Raw genomic sequence first — 14,540 nt, forward strand, 5'->3', positions numbered from 1 at the left:
CGAAATAGTCTGAACGTTTTTAATTACTCACGATCCTTTGAAAACCTAGTCTTGTTAGGAGATTGGAGGCGAACATTTTAAATCAGACTCAAATTACAAAACCCAATTTTCTTTATCTCAGATTATAAATACATATGTTCTTTATTGAATCCATAAAAGTCTAACAAGCAATCATACAGCAGTGAGCAAGCAATCATATTCAAGCAATCAATGAGCAAGTAATCATAAATCATTTTTTATTCAACAAATTAGAACAACCAAATACCATATGAAAAAAAGGAAAGTCTTTAAAAATCTATAAATGAAATACATAACACAAAGGGAAGCCCCTTCCCTTGAAAAGTTTGATTAATTCCGATATGTTTTAATGATCAGTTAACCATTATAACGCATAATGTAATGCTTAGGGGGCAAACAATAGACAGAAGTGCGTTTCTTACGGATGTCTTCAGCGTCCGTACAAAGAATCATTCTGTTAAAAATGAAGTACTGAAGGAGTGTGCAGAGGGCACAGTCATAGCCGAACTCTGCCTACTTGTAGCATCGCAGTGTATTGTGGGCTACTTCATTCATTTGACCATTGCCGGTTTAGAATGAGGCGAAGTGTGAGACAGGTTATCATGCCACAATGTGGTCCTTTGTAAAGTATATATCAATATCAATAAACTTCCAGCATACGTTTTACAGATTGACTGTATGGTTGATTTTGTAATTCCAATGAAGTTCCAATGAAATGTACCGGTCCAATCCCAAGCAGACCTCTAAGCCCTACACGCTATGCACTTCAAGATCTGAGAGCATTTGACAGGTGTCAGCTGGTAATAGCTCCAAGTTGCCATCTGATAGGCTATGTGTACATTTCATTATACTACTCATATCATTAAAATCCGATCTCCTGAAGTGAATTGGGTGTCCATTTGTGACTGGACCGCCATTTTACTGTCCATGAAGTCGGGTCCGCAAATGTAACTTGTTAGTCTTCAATTTCTAATCTGCCTATATAAGACATATAAAAATTGAATTCCAAAGCAACAGCTAAATCTCAATTCTCCATTATCCTCTATCAAGTTTTAGCCTAAACCATTAGGATTTGCCTTTTACCATTACTTGAATCCCCAAAACATCGGTTTTGTCTGTTTATAGTCAATTCAGACTGTTTAACACACATTCTTTTCTTTGTCATTTCCTTTCCCAAACGCCAGATCTCATTTTAGGTGAATTTTAATGGTTTTAATAACCTGTACAGAATATATATATATATTGAAAACATCTATATTTATTTAAATAGTCAGTGTATCATCGTCTGAGTAGAAATTGCGTCTGCATGTGAAGAATTCAAGTAAATATTGCTGATGCATTCGCTCTATGGTTGGAGGATGGAGAGCTCTCTGCGTGGCGTACATTAGGACGTGTTAAATGGTAGATTATCAGGTCCCAAGGCGATCAACGAGTCTATAGCACACTTGTTCATAAATCCACTAACCTAACACGTAGAGTATCACCTGATATGCTGTATAGTTCATAGTACTTCTCAATTCTCTTTGACCGGGCCGAGAGAAGTGTGTGTGTGTGTGTGTGTGTGTGTGTGCCTGTCAGTTTTTATAATAGATGACTACAGCATCTGGTTGCTGCACTGGCTTGTGTTTATGTATTTCTTAACGTCGAATATGCTAGCCTACAGGACGTCCATTCCATTTTTATTTTGGCAAAAAAAAATTGATAACTGTGAGTAACATTTAGTATTTCCTAATTAAAATTACAAGTTAAAAGGTACACAGGTACAATGATCGGTCCAAATTTTAATTTCGATGTAATCAGCGCATTTTCAACTAAAACACATGAGTTCGTTATATTTACCTAATCATAAGCTTTATTCCTCAATGATAGGCACATGCCTCTCCCGCGGACCCTTGATTGGACTATACTGTCAGTAATATACTAATCTAAGTCCTAGAATTGTTCCCCAGTTTGCGGAGCATTTATAAATATTTGAAGACCCAATGGCACGTTTATTTGTGAGGCCGAGTCTGGTAACGAAAAGGGTCACGACCCTACTTGAGACATGGAAGAACACTTTAGATTGGTGGAAGAGGTGAAGCACTGACCTACCGGACGTATCGCTGTGATTGTGGCCCAATGTCTGTATTCACCAAATGCTATTATGCAGGCGCAACAGTCTTAGCCCTTATAAATATATTCCCCCCACAACGAATCATTCAGCTATTATGCAAGGAGTTGGGACATTTATGAGTTTTTCTTTTTCTAAGACAATCAAGACTAACATATGCTTAGGACTAGGCTATGAACATTTTTTAGGGTTTAGCCAGCCAGTCCGTTGGGTTACAAAAAGCCTCGAGATAACAACATTATTTCTTAACACATTAACAACATTTGACTTGGCACTATGTCATATCAGAAACATTACTCCAAACATAATTCAATCAGATTTAATTTTATATGTAATGCCTCATGTTGATAATCAGTCTTGATGGTTTTAATATGTGATAACAAAGGTTTCTGGAAAAAAGTGCGACGAAATTAGCAATTGTTATAAAAATAACTCATTCAAAAACATTCTGCTTTTATTCAGTAGGTTGTCTTTATGTCTGTCTACATTCCTGGAAGAGTCCCGAGCCTTGGGGTTGTTTTGGAACTGTGCAGTGTCTTTCCAGCATTCCTCCGTCTCACTTTGATTTATGACACATTTTAAAGTTTTCTCCCTAACGTGCCTAAAAACGTATTTCACATGAAATGCTTTCATAATAGCCTAAGCTCTCAAGCTTATGGATATGGAAACGTAGGTTAACCTACTGCTGGAGTATGGGGCTCCCAAATTACACAGAATTATTCATTATTATTTAATCTAATGGCATTTCACCAATTGTTTCTATTTCTATAGTTTACCGTTGGGTTTTTGACTCTAACTGATTCCTTGATAACTGGGAGTTCGCCGATGGTTTCATGTGCAGGCGAGGGAGTATAATGTGTGTACGTCATGGCGGTAGCATATAGAAGCACAGAGTTGAAACAGAGGTCGTCTATCTATTGAACAAAAAGGGCGGTACTCTCAATGGTAAAGCATTATAAATCTAACTGCTCCCTTATTCAAACTCCGGAGCACAGCAGATGTTCCCTTCTCCCGAGTTTGTGTGCGTGTGTTGTGCCCGTTGATGTGATGGAAAAAATCGACGTAGCATCAGACTGAACAGAACGATTTGCTTATTTTATCTCAAGTATTCTGTTACTTTATGCAGAGGAAAGGTGCATGCTACGGGTAACCTATATGCCATAGGTGTTTAAGTGCCATAGGTATGAGGAAAACGCATGTTGCATAGCCGATCCAACATGTCAGATAAACAGATGATATTTGACGGTATCTGTGTTAATATTGGCTTCCCCATTTAGAAAGGACAACATCTATCATACAAAGTCCCCCCTCTTCTGGTTTTCAAAAGTATTGGGACAGTTAGCTTGACAGGTTTTTCTGGCTTGTCAGTTGTCTTTCATCACTTCATTTGTGCTGGAATAAAAGAGCTGTCAATATGTATTTTGGATGCTAAGTTGTTGGTGTCTGATCAAAGGGGCCAGTGGGAGTCAGTGGCAAGCCATTATGAGATTGAACAACTTTAAATATTCCATCAAAAACATAGCCACAACCGTGGGCTTGCCAAAGACAGCAGTTTGGAAGTAAAGCACTGAGTGAACTCGTCAATCGCCAAAGGCCAAGGAGGAGCTATACAAAGGCTGAGCAACAAATACCATAATAAAAAAAATATATATATAATTCTGACGGACATTTTAAGACAGAAAGGTCTTAAAATGTTTTAAGTTCTTAACGTAAAATATATCCAAATGTAAAATGAACTTAATAAGCATCATGTCACCTTTTCTTGTATATCTGCTGCAGAGGTTCTCCTTCCCTTCACCTTTATAGCATGCTGTTCTGATTTGAATGATCTGATCATGTCGCCTGCGTCTATAGTCCAGGTCTGCCCCCTAATTCAGATAATCTTAGACTATTAGGCCATAATGACAACTTTGATGCCTTTTGAACAAACATTCTAAAAAATTAACAAATCCTATGGTCTAAGGAAACAGACCGGCCTCTGGGAGTAATGTAATTTAACTCAGGCTATGACAAATAGCATTATGTAGTTTAAGAAGTAGGCTGGAGACGTAAAACCACAAGGCACACAAAATAACCAAATGTTTGTATCAACTTAGATTTTGTGCAAACAAGGTGAAGAGGTTTGAATGGGGATTTTCATTCATGGTATTGGGCAAAGCTGAACCTAACAGGCCACTCTCCAATGTCACCAGTGTGCCTGCACAGATGTGGAACTTCACTGAAGCCCTATCATGTTCATGCCAATATATGACCTTCTCCTACACCCAAAATATAATACATACATGGATAGTAGAAAACTTGCCTGTAGTTTACCATTAGAGACTTAAAAATACAGTTTTAATAACTGTTCTATGTTTTATAAGCGTCCCATGGTAATGGAACACAGTTGTGGTTTGGTTTTTCAGACCAGCGCCTACAGGCAATCTTAGAAAAAGAGTGTGGACACAAATTGTACATTGGCTACACTATCACCTAAATAGTTTTCCTGCAATGTTATTAGTTTTTTTAATATTAAGAAGCAGATGGTGGACTACATTATAGGATGATTAAATAAAAGCATTGTAAAACAAAATCATGGTTTAAAATGTACCAGGCAAATGGCCAACAGCATGTATGGCCTCATGTGTTGTGAACAGAGTGCCCCATAGTGGTGGTGGGGTTATTGTTTGGACAGGCATAAGGTTCAGAAAATAAAAACAGCTGGATTTTATCAATGGCTGTTTGAATGCATAGAGATACCGTGACGAGATCATAAAGCCCATTGTCATTCCATTCATCCACCTCCATCACCCCATGTTTCAGCTTTATAATGCACAGCTCCACGTCACAAGGATTGGTTCACAAGTCCTGGAAGAAAATGTCTATGGCCTGCATACAGTACTCACCAGACATGTCACCCATTGATCACATTTAGGATCCTCTAAAATCAACATGTACAACAGCATGTTTCAGTTCCTGACAATATCCAGGAACTTCACAGTCATCCCAAAAGAGTGGGACAGCATTCAACATGTTTTGGTCATGATCAACCTGTACCAGTCATGGATGCATTATTGGAGCACTCACCATGATGAGAGAGGTCAGCGAATATCTTTCGTCCTGCAGTTTTTCTCTGCAGCTGGTAGACCCACGCCATAATCAGGCCGTGATGGAAGAGGGGCGGATGGACTCTACATTTGAGCACTGTTGTGTTGTCCTCCCACCTGAGATTGATCCCAGTTTTCAGGATTCAATCTCCAAGAGAGAGAACAGGGGCACGTGGTATTCCTGAAGATGACCAACACCACAATAGTTTTGTCTGTGTTAAGGTGATGTTGACTCCAGCTGGTTGACCTCTCCATGGTGCATGGCTGTAAGTGGTATTTCAGACCAGAGTGTTGTCATCTGTAAACTTGTGTATCTTGACAGAAGCCTTATTAAAGTCATTACAACGGAGTGAGTATAATATGGGAAAGCATGCATCCTTGCGGTGCTCCAGTGCTGAGGAATAAAGAGTCTGATATGTTCATACCTATCAGGTATAGATCCACTGACAGTTGGACCTGGGCCTGTTCAGCTGGGAGAGTTCTAAGGTAGTGGTGTTGAACGCAGAGATGAAGTCCATAAACAGTCTTGATGCATAAGTCTTCGGGTTGTCTAGGTGTTAGAGAACGTCGTGGATGTCCATGTTGATAGCGTCATTCACAGACAAGCTGCATTTGTAGGCAAACTGCAGTGGTTCAAAGGAATGGTTTCAAGACTGGACAATGGGACAGTCATCCAGACAGAATACATTTAGTTTTCTGTTGACAAGAACCATGATGTAGGACTTGAAACGTGTGTAGAAACAGTGCATTGCTGTAGTAACATTCTGATGTACGTTATTATATACATTGGTTAGTATATGTACATGGATAGTAGAGAACATGCCTTTAGCTTACCCTCAGAGTTTTAAATATGCAGTTTTAATAAATGTTCTGTGTTTTATAAGCATTCCATGGTAATGGAACAAAGTTGTGGTTTGGTTTTTCAGACCAGTGCCTACAGGCAAGCTAGGGACCAGCCCCTAAAAATAGGGTTTACACAGATTTTACATTGGCTACACTATTACCTAACAATGACCTTGTCTTGTCGTACTAAATGATAAAAAGATGAATCAGTATGTCTACTGGTAGGATACTTTCATACTGTTTTAGGCTGCTACTGCCTATCACCATTGAGCTCAGTGTTTGACAATGCACATATGTCTCAAGATATGTTATGTAACTTTTATTTTTAGCTAGCTAGTTAGATGCTTATGAATTGACCCAGATTGTCCATGATATCCATCTTTTGAGTTTGAATGGGCTGTCTAAGTTCCAATGAGGGGATTATTATGCAGGTCTTGGTGGACTGGCCATTATCTGCACTTTTTCCCCAATAAATAATTTCAAATGCATCTCATATCAGTACTGATTATCTTGTAATTAATTTAGAATTTTGATTTTATTCAGCTGTTTACAGATTGCGGGGGTTATGACCCTCATACCCCTGGTACCAGCCCTGGTTTCAATGTAATGCACAAAGATATTTACTGACAAGGAGATGTAGTGCACAGGGTAATCAATTGTAGAGAATCTATGGTATGTGGAGTTAATATACTCCTCATCTATTATAGAATTAAACTGGCTCCAACAAAAAGTCATATTGTTGTTAAAAGTCAAATCAAATAATGAGATCATATTTCTTCGTACTGTCTATAGAAATGACTTTGTATTTTCAAACAACACTAATGCACTTTTGAACACATCATCAGTACTAATTGAATGGAATGTTCAGTTTGTGGAAAAATAAGAAAAGGGAAGTAAAAAAGAACGGGCACATAAACCTCCCACAACTTCCCGAACTATCAGATGTTGTGTTTTTTTGTGGGGTAATAGTGAGCCTGTGACATTAATACATTAATACATACATACAGTAACTCTACAGCTACTGGAATGGTTGAACAGTGTAGAAGAGTACCTCCCACTACAGTTTTTATTATTACTTCATCCTTGTTTACCAGATAGATTGACTCAGAACACATTCTCATTTCCAGCAACAACCTAGGAGTAATCAGAGTTAAATGCCTAACTCAGGGATTTAATTTGGCTCCCTCAGGACCTAAGCAACCTACCGCACCAATGATTCTTGTCAATATTACAGTGTGGTCTTTGAAAACAATAGTGGGACGAAACGTGCAACCCATTAATATGAGCTAGCTAATAACAGTGATTGATTATGGAGCGCTATGACAATGAAAATTGTGGTGTGAGACTTGCCTTCTACATGAAAGCACACTTGCCAAAAAATATCACTGTCACTTTGCAGGCTGCCTTAATTAATGTGTTTCAAAGTAACAGTTGACTGCAGTTACTACATTTACAAAGCTTCCTAAATCTTTTTGGTAAGGGCATTAGGGTTTATACAATTGTAGTGAACATTTCAATACATACCTAACAGCAGTGTGAATGTGATTTGTTCTTTCTGTGGAGTTCAGGTGCCGAAGAGCAGCAGACAGTCCAGAGTAGTAGGCAGGAATGCAAAAATAATTGGACAGGACGACTTTGAAAGGCCTTTCCAACATGAAGGTTAGTAAAAATATTTTGTCTGTGGTACTGTTATCTTGTTTTACAACATGCAAATTAAATCCCACATGCAACTGCATTCTGTAATTTCCTATTGCTTTTTTCATGTCATTACAGGCCAAACTGCAAGGACGTTCTTGAAAGAAGACGTGTGCTGGAGCTGACATGAATGCATGGTTTGAACGAAGATGTGATATGTGTTGGGGGACCAGCCTTGCTGGTGCACCTGCCTGTATTCCAGGAAAAGTCCTGCATCAGATGTTCTCTTACTTGAGCTCCTTTACCTCTTCTAGAATATGAGGTCAAAATACACAGTAGTGGCATCCAAATGGAGTAATGTTATTTAGGACTAAATCTTTGAGTCTTGAGCCAAATCCCAAGTAAAGACAGGGGTGACAAAGTATCATGTCCCACATTTTCAGCCCAGTCAAATGACGCAAGCCTATGAAGTTTATTATTATATTTAAGTATATTAAGTTAAAGTTGTGTGATATATGTTTTGCTCAGTAAGGCAGAAACCCAGCTTTCAGATACAGCAATTATATGTTGCTATTTTGTTTTTGCTCCTTCTCAGGATCCATTCAGGCAACAGCACACACTGAACTGTTCCATATACCGTAGAAGTCAATGTCTGAATGTACACCAAGATTAACGTGGGCCATCATTCATACATTGAGAATGCTGTCCTATAGCCACCAGAGCATATTCCCAAACCACTTTATGTTTGCATATAATGCTAATGCCACCCCAAAATTATGCTTTTATTCTTTACTGATTACTTTATTTTGTATTATACCTGTACAGACTACATACAGCGCCGGAAATAATTAAGAGACCACTGCACCCTTTTCTTTCCTTTCCAAAAAAGGCAAAGAGGAAGGTTTTGAGTGAGGAACAGAAGGGTTAAAATTAAGAGACCACTGCAAATTTAACGCTTCTGTTCTTCACTCAGAAATTTCCTTTTCAACTTTTTCGGAAAGGAAAGAAAAAGTTGCAGTGGTCTCTCAATTCTTTCCGGAGCTGTATGTTCCTGGGGCAGCACAGGGACCATTAGACCACCACAGAGCACAAGAAATATCTAAATGTCTACTTACTTACAATAAAATTATTTGATCAATACAGAAATCAACAGTTGCACTCATTGTTGTGTTACTGGTTTTATTCATTTTCACTTATTGTTAGTACTTATTGAGTTATTCTTAGGCTCTGATTACATTTTCAGTCAAAAAGGTGTAAATATATAGAACCTTTCTTCTGTAGTTTATTTCAGGTTACTTAGACATACTTTGTAGTTGCATCATTCCCCCATAAATTCCATTAATTAAGTGTCAATGAAACCTATTGCTAGGACATGTGATAATAATTGTGTCATATCAGAGATGAGGCTATGATGATGTTTACTTCGGTTAGATGTGAATAAAGCCTCATTTACGATAGACCCACTGTTTATTCCAACAGGCGGGTCCAATTTCTATTTATAAAAAAATTGTAATCCTCGTTTCAGTAATTTTTTTCCAACAATGGAAAGCAATACTCGTAGATCTTAACTTCACTGTACAGAGAGTACATTTTGTTCCAACCAAGCATGTTCCTTGTAGTTTATATATGTACTTGATCTATTCAAAATCCTCTCTATTTATCTCTCTCTAGTATACCCTCTATTTATCTTTCCGTTGTATATGTGTGTGTGTGTATATATATATATATATATATATATATATATATATATATATTTATAAAGGGGAAGTTGAAAACATTATATATATACAAAACACACAAACATATATATATATATATATATATATATATATATATATATATATATATATATAATATAATGTGTGTGTGTGTGTGTTTGTGTGTTATCGATATCGCCTAAACCAGCTCAAAGGCAGGAATACATTATAATGGTTTGACCGAGTGTGCTAACGGCTGGCGCGAGTGATGGGAGAGAGGAGAGTAAAAAATGATTTACTGTCGCCAACGCAGTTCACGCAGAGTTCAGGAGGATCTGCTTGCTTGCTTGCGCAGAAGAGAATAATAGAGGAACGTTTGAGCTAGTCTAAGAAACATTATAAGAAACAGAATAACACAGTACCAAAGAGTAACATTTTTGTAGCATTTATAAAAAATAGGCTATTATATACAACCTTCAATTTCAACTGAAGAAAACAATTTTGAACACGATATTTTTCACAATATGCCCAATCAGTAACTAATACAATAACTACACATAAAAATATATAGGCCTATACCAAATGTAAAATATTTCCAAAAAGTCAAATGAAAAAATAAATAATCTACAACACATTTATCAAAACAGGTTTAGCTATACCCTACAACCTCTCCGACCAGAGTCCTATACAGACCCTTCGAGACCATATCCAGCTTTAAAGTGTTGGTCAATTCACGAGTACGATAGCAGTCTTCCCCCACACCAAAGGAGAACCGCTGAACCACTAATGACGGAACGTTGATTTCCAGGTTGAAGTTTATTTTTATTAGAACAGGTGCTTAAAGAGTACGGCCTTAAATACGTATAAAAGCCATGTGTGTAAAGATTTTTTTTTAATTAATCGTACGGCTTAATTACTGACTTAGTCTTAAGGGTTCAAGACCATGGCTGCTGCATGCATTTGTTATGATATACCCGTAATCATGTGCTGGGAAGAACGAGGCTTTAAAACGGCAGGAATCATTACTATTAAGAAAATTAATCTAAGCTGCTTTGACAGTCTTACAATGTGCGTCTTGGACAAATTCTCGTCTATCCAAATACACAAATAGGCTACTTGGTGACTAGCTCAATTCTGGCTACATTCGAGCTGCAGTCACGCAAGTCTTAACACGTAAGTGTTAAAGGTAGCTACATTTTACGAAGCAGACAGCAGCATGAACTTCATCAGTATTTAGCGCTAATTTAAGATATGAAATCTGAAAAATCTGAAAGGGATCAAAACCAGGCTTACTATATTACTTTACTTTAATGACCGATGCACTGGAGGGACACTGTACTAATATTAACATTGTTAACGATAAAAACAATATATTATAGATTTCTTTAGGTCCATGTCTTTGTTTATGGCATCGTCAGCTGTCAGTATTATTTTACATGGGAAATTGCTACAGTTTTCCCCCGTTTCCTAGGCAGAAAGTTCATCTGGCAGAGGTGTGGGAAGGGCAACAGGAAGTACAAAATATTTTCAGTTAGTGTGTTTAAGTGTTTTTGTGTGAAGTTGACTAGCGATTGTAATTTCTGTTAATTATTTATTTGCATATTGCTTCTGCATACTTGTTCATAGGACTATTTAATTTGGACTAATTTAGGCGTATTGTCTGGGATTTTGTTATTGTTTGACGACGTTGCTCTCAACTACATTGCAAAAAACATCCCAGTTTATAGCCTACTCCTGTTAGATCTTGGCAACTTGACAATTTACGTTTGATCTCTATTAAAGACCTACTGAAAACGCCAATAAAAGAGATCCCAGAAGTAAATGATAAATAACTTACAAAAGATACAGGCTTTAAATGGATAATTATATTTAATCCTAAATAAATAGCTATTAGCCGACTATTCAACATGGGTTGAGTTGTGAACAGAACAGAAGTCCTGCTTGGTCTTACCCCCAAATGCTCTGTGTTGTGTTTAGGCTGTATTAAATAGTCCAATCATCCTTACGGTTCAATATGATTACCTCTGTGGTTAAAAGGAATATAACTTATATTGGTCAATTCTCATTAAGTTCCAATAAAGAAATGGGACAAATAGGTATTGGGCTAGAAGGGTGACTGCACTAAGAGCGTGCCAGAACAACGCTGGGCTGATGCTCTTCACCTCGACTTTAATCATCCAAGACTAAGCAATAGTCTGTTGAGGTATAATAAGCATTGTATAAAATGCATGTAATCCACCACAAACATTTCTGAAAGATGTGGTACATTGACTGTAAAAATACTAAAAAATAATTACACATTTTCAAACAGAACCTTATTTACCCCTTACGTGCAGGTATAACAATTTTGTAAATAAATATCAGTGAGTAACTTAATACATTGGACGTAGTGAAGGGTGTTGTTAAAGCATTTGGATAATCATTTTCCTAACACTTTTGAAAACTAAGGCAGTCGTTTGTCAAAGTGTCATAGTTTCACATTTTGAAGGTGTTCAAAGTCTCAGAACAGGCATTTTTCTCCAAACCACAGAGCTGTGGAGGGATATTTGTGACCTATTACATTCCATCACTCCCATCAGATGTAGGACACTGAATGATTGTGATTTCCTTTTTTAAATCTCGATAGAATGGACTTTCCATATAATTTATCAAAAGTCAAGTCCAAAAGACAAATTGGAAGTGAGAAATGTAAAATAAATGCACATTGGATATTTAAAAGGTTTATCGTTGCAAAAATACATCAAACATCTCTCAGTAAAATTGCCATATTGAACTGGTTTAACATAGCTTCAATGGCATACAACAGGCTTTTCTTGATCTGCAACAATTTCCCAACTCCAGTAACACCAAATCTTCAACTGGAAAGAAAACTCTGCCCCAAAAACAATCCCACCTTGACCAGTAGACTATACCAATACCTAAAACTATAAGTATCTTTGTATTTGTTTGTATTGCTCCCTCTCTTTCCAAATCTGTGATATTTACTCTCTAGTAAACTGGCCCTCGCTGCACATGCAATGCGAGACTCACTGGTAACAGCTCATCTACAAGTTCCTCTCAAGCTGAACAACAGAACACCGCTCTCTGGTAGATACCTCACTCAGGTAATCCCTAATGTCAGGGACTGCCGTCACTCTCTTTAGTTCTCTGCTTTCAATTAGTGGAACAAATTGCTGATCACAGCTCCTGCCCAAATGTATTCATGTCACCTATGGTGAGCATATTCGTACCTTATCCCAGTTGTATTAAGTGATTTATACACCTCATCCATCCGTGCCAAAATTGGTTGATTTTGTATATGTAACCTCTGTACTGTGCTTTCTAATGCCCTGCCTCTCCACAGCTATCACCTGGGTGGTGCAGTGGCATGGATCCTGTCCAATAACAGTCAGCAGAGCCTGGCCCACCTGTTTATGTGGGACACCCAAGGATGTAGCTGTGTGGAACCTGGCTCTTGGGCTCCCCCTTGATATGACTCTAAAAGAGAGAGTCTGGCTTCAGCAGCACTTCACTCAGTCTTATAACAAGGAACTAAATTATAGAAGCAATGGCCCACCCACGTCACTACTAAAGCACAGGAAGCATATTCTGGCCCCTGTTGTGAACAGAGCTGCCGCTTTGGGCAACAAGGGGAGCGAGTCTTGCTGAGTTGAACCTTCCATTGATCATCAGTGTTTAGGAGTAATGCGACCCTGTTACTACCCATGCGGGCAGATGAGAGAACAGTCCTCTTAGGTATACTTGGAGAGGGGCTAACTGTATGTGCAGTGGGGTCTTCTGGTCATCAGCCCATTTTGGACTACCCCTCTGAGGAATGCCATTGACAGAACGCCAGTAAGCTCTTCAGCTCTATGGACCCTGATCTGTTTTTGTCATGTTCATTTGACAACAGAGTATTCAGAGATTAAACACACACACACAGAGACTGCATATTGTAGTTAGAAAATGATATTTTATTCGAAGTCAGTTGTGTTTATTCAAACATAACTACAGTACCAGTGAGTGGTTTTCTCATTAAGATAGGCCGCATTGTTTTTTGCAACAGTGTTTTAAGATATTCAAATAAAATACAAAAACAATGTGTATGGTAAACTTAGCATTTGTATTTTATGTGATTTAATACAATCAATTAATATGACAATTAACTGGAAATGACAGTTTGTTGTTCAGAATGTAAAATAGTTGATCATTTATTTTTTTCCTTATGTGTTGATAATATGTCTCCAGACTGTATCATTTAGGGAATGCCATGCCTTTGTGTCAGATGTGGGACCAACAACATCATCATAAAGTAACATACAACACAGTTAGCTGGTGATTCAGTGCATATCAGCCTATGCTACACGGTCACCTTTGCAATCAAATCCGTATTTGTCCCTCAGTTTTCTTTTTAGTGTAGCCTGATGCTTTTATGTGAATAATTACCACAAATGAATGTATTTTCTGAGAATATGTCAAGTAAATTATGATTGTCAGATAAGTACAATGAAACAAATTTTGGGAGGTTTTAATATTTTTTTTTGTAACATTCACATTGCCCTCTCATTCTCTTTTTCACCCCCCCTCCCTCCCTCCCTCCCACTCATTCTTCATCTTTCTGTCTCCCTCTCACGTCACTCTTTATGTTTCTGATGGTGTCTGCAGTGGCGGGCTGTGTGCTATGTGTTGTGTACAAGGATGCTGTTATTGTACACACGCCACTGAGTGATCATCCATCAGCCACACAGTCAGAGCAGCAGGCTTAATGGTGGAGTTGGCCTGCCGGTGGCCCCGCTTTCTGACAGTAGCAAATGCCAACTCTGTGCTCAGAGCCTCATGCTCTGCCATTCTAATTCTGTATTACTGTCGTACGACTATTAATCACAGCAACAGGAGAACAAGGGGAGGGGAAAGGAATACACCAGCACAATTAATGCAATTCAATCTACATGGACAAAACACAAGAGCAAATCTTGTTTTGTTACAGAGGGAATTCGACTTCTTAGCAAATACAAAATACACGTGTTGAAATTCAGCATAGTATTTAATTTGGAGGTTTTTCATAAAACTATAAACAAGAAAACTATTATCGTGAATGAAAATGTAACATTTAAAATTCCTGTTAAATGTTATAAACTCACAACCAAATAACTCCAATTCAGACAGCAGCGA

General features: G+C 37.9%; 2 long non-coding RNA genes across 2 annotated transcripts in view; both read left to right on the forward strand.

Annotated features, from left to right (window-relative positions):
* The window catches only part of LOC106024731, a 42,748-nt gene extending 35,045 nt beyond the window's left edge, over window positions 1–7,703 (forward strand). The window contains exon 3 of the long non-coding RNA XR_001198502.2: window positions 7,626–7,703. This is a non-coding gene — a long non-coding RNA (uncharacterized LOC106024731). The remainder of the gene's footprint in view (window positions 1–7,625) is intronic.
* Window positions 7,704–9,616: 1,913 nt separating this feature from the next.
* On the forward strand, window positions 9,617–13,875 carry LOC117592927. Its single transcript, XR_004574670.1, has 3 exons — window positions 9,617–10,197; window positions 12,382–12,493; window positions 12,733–13,875. It is a non-coding gene; the product is annotated as an uncharacterized LOC117592927 (long non-coding RNA).
* Window positions 13,876–14,540: the final 665 nt, after the last annotated feature.

The sequence above is a fragment of the Esox lucius genome, chromosome 17, assembly GCF_011004845.1.
Source record: "Esox lucius isolate fEsoLuc1 chromosome 17, fEsoLuc1.pri, whole genome shotgun sequence".
In the NCBI taxonomy this organism is placed as follows: Eukaryota; Metazoa; Chordata; class Actinopteri; order Esociformes; family Esocidae; genus Esox; species Esox lucius.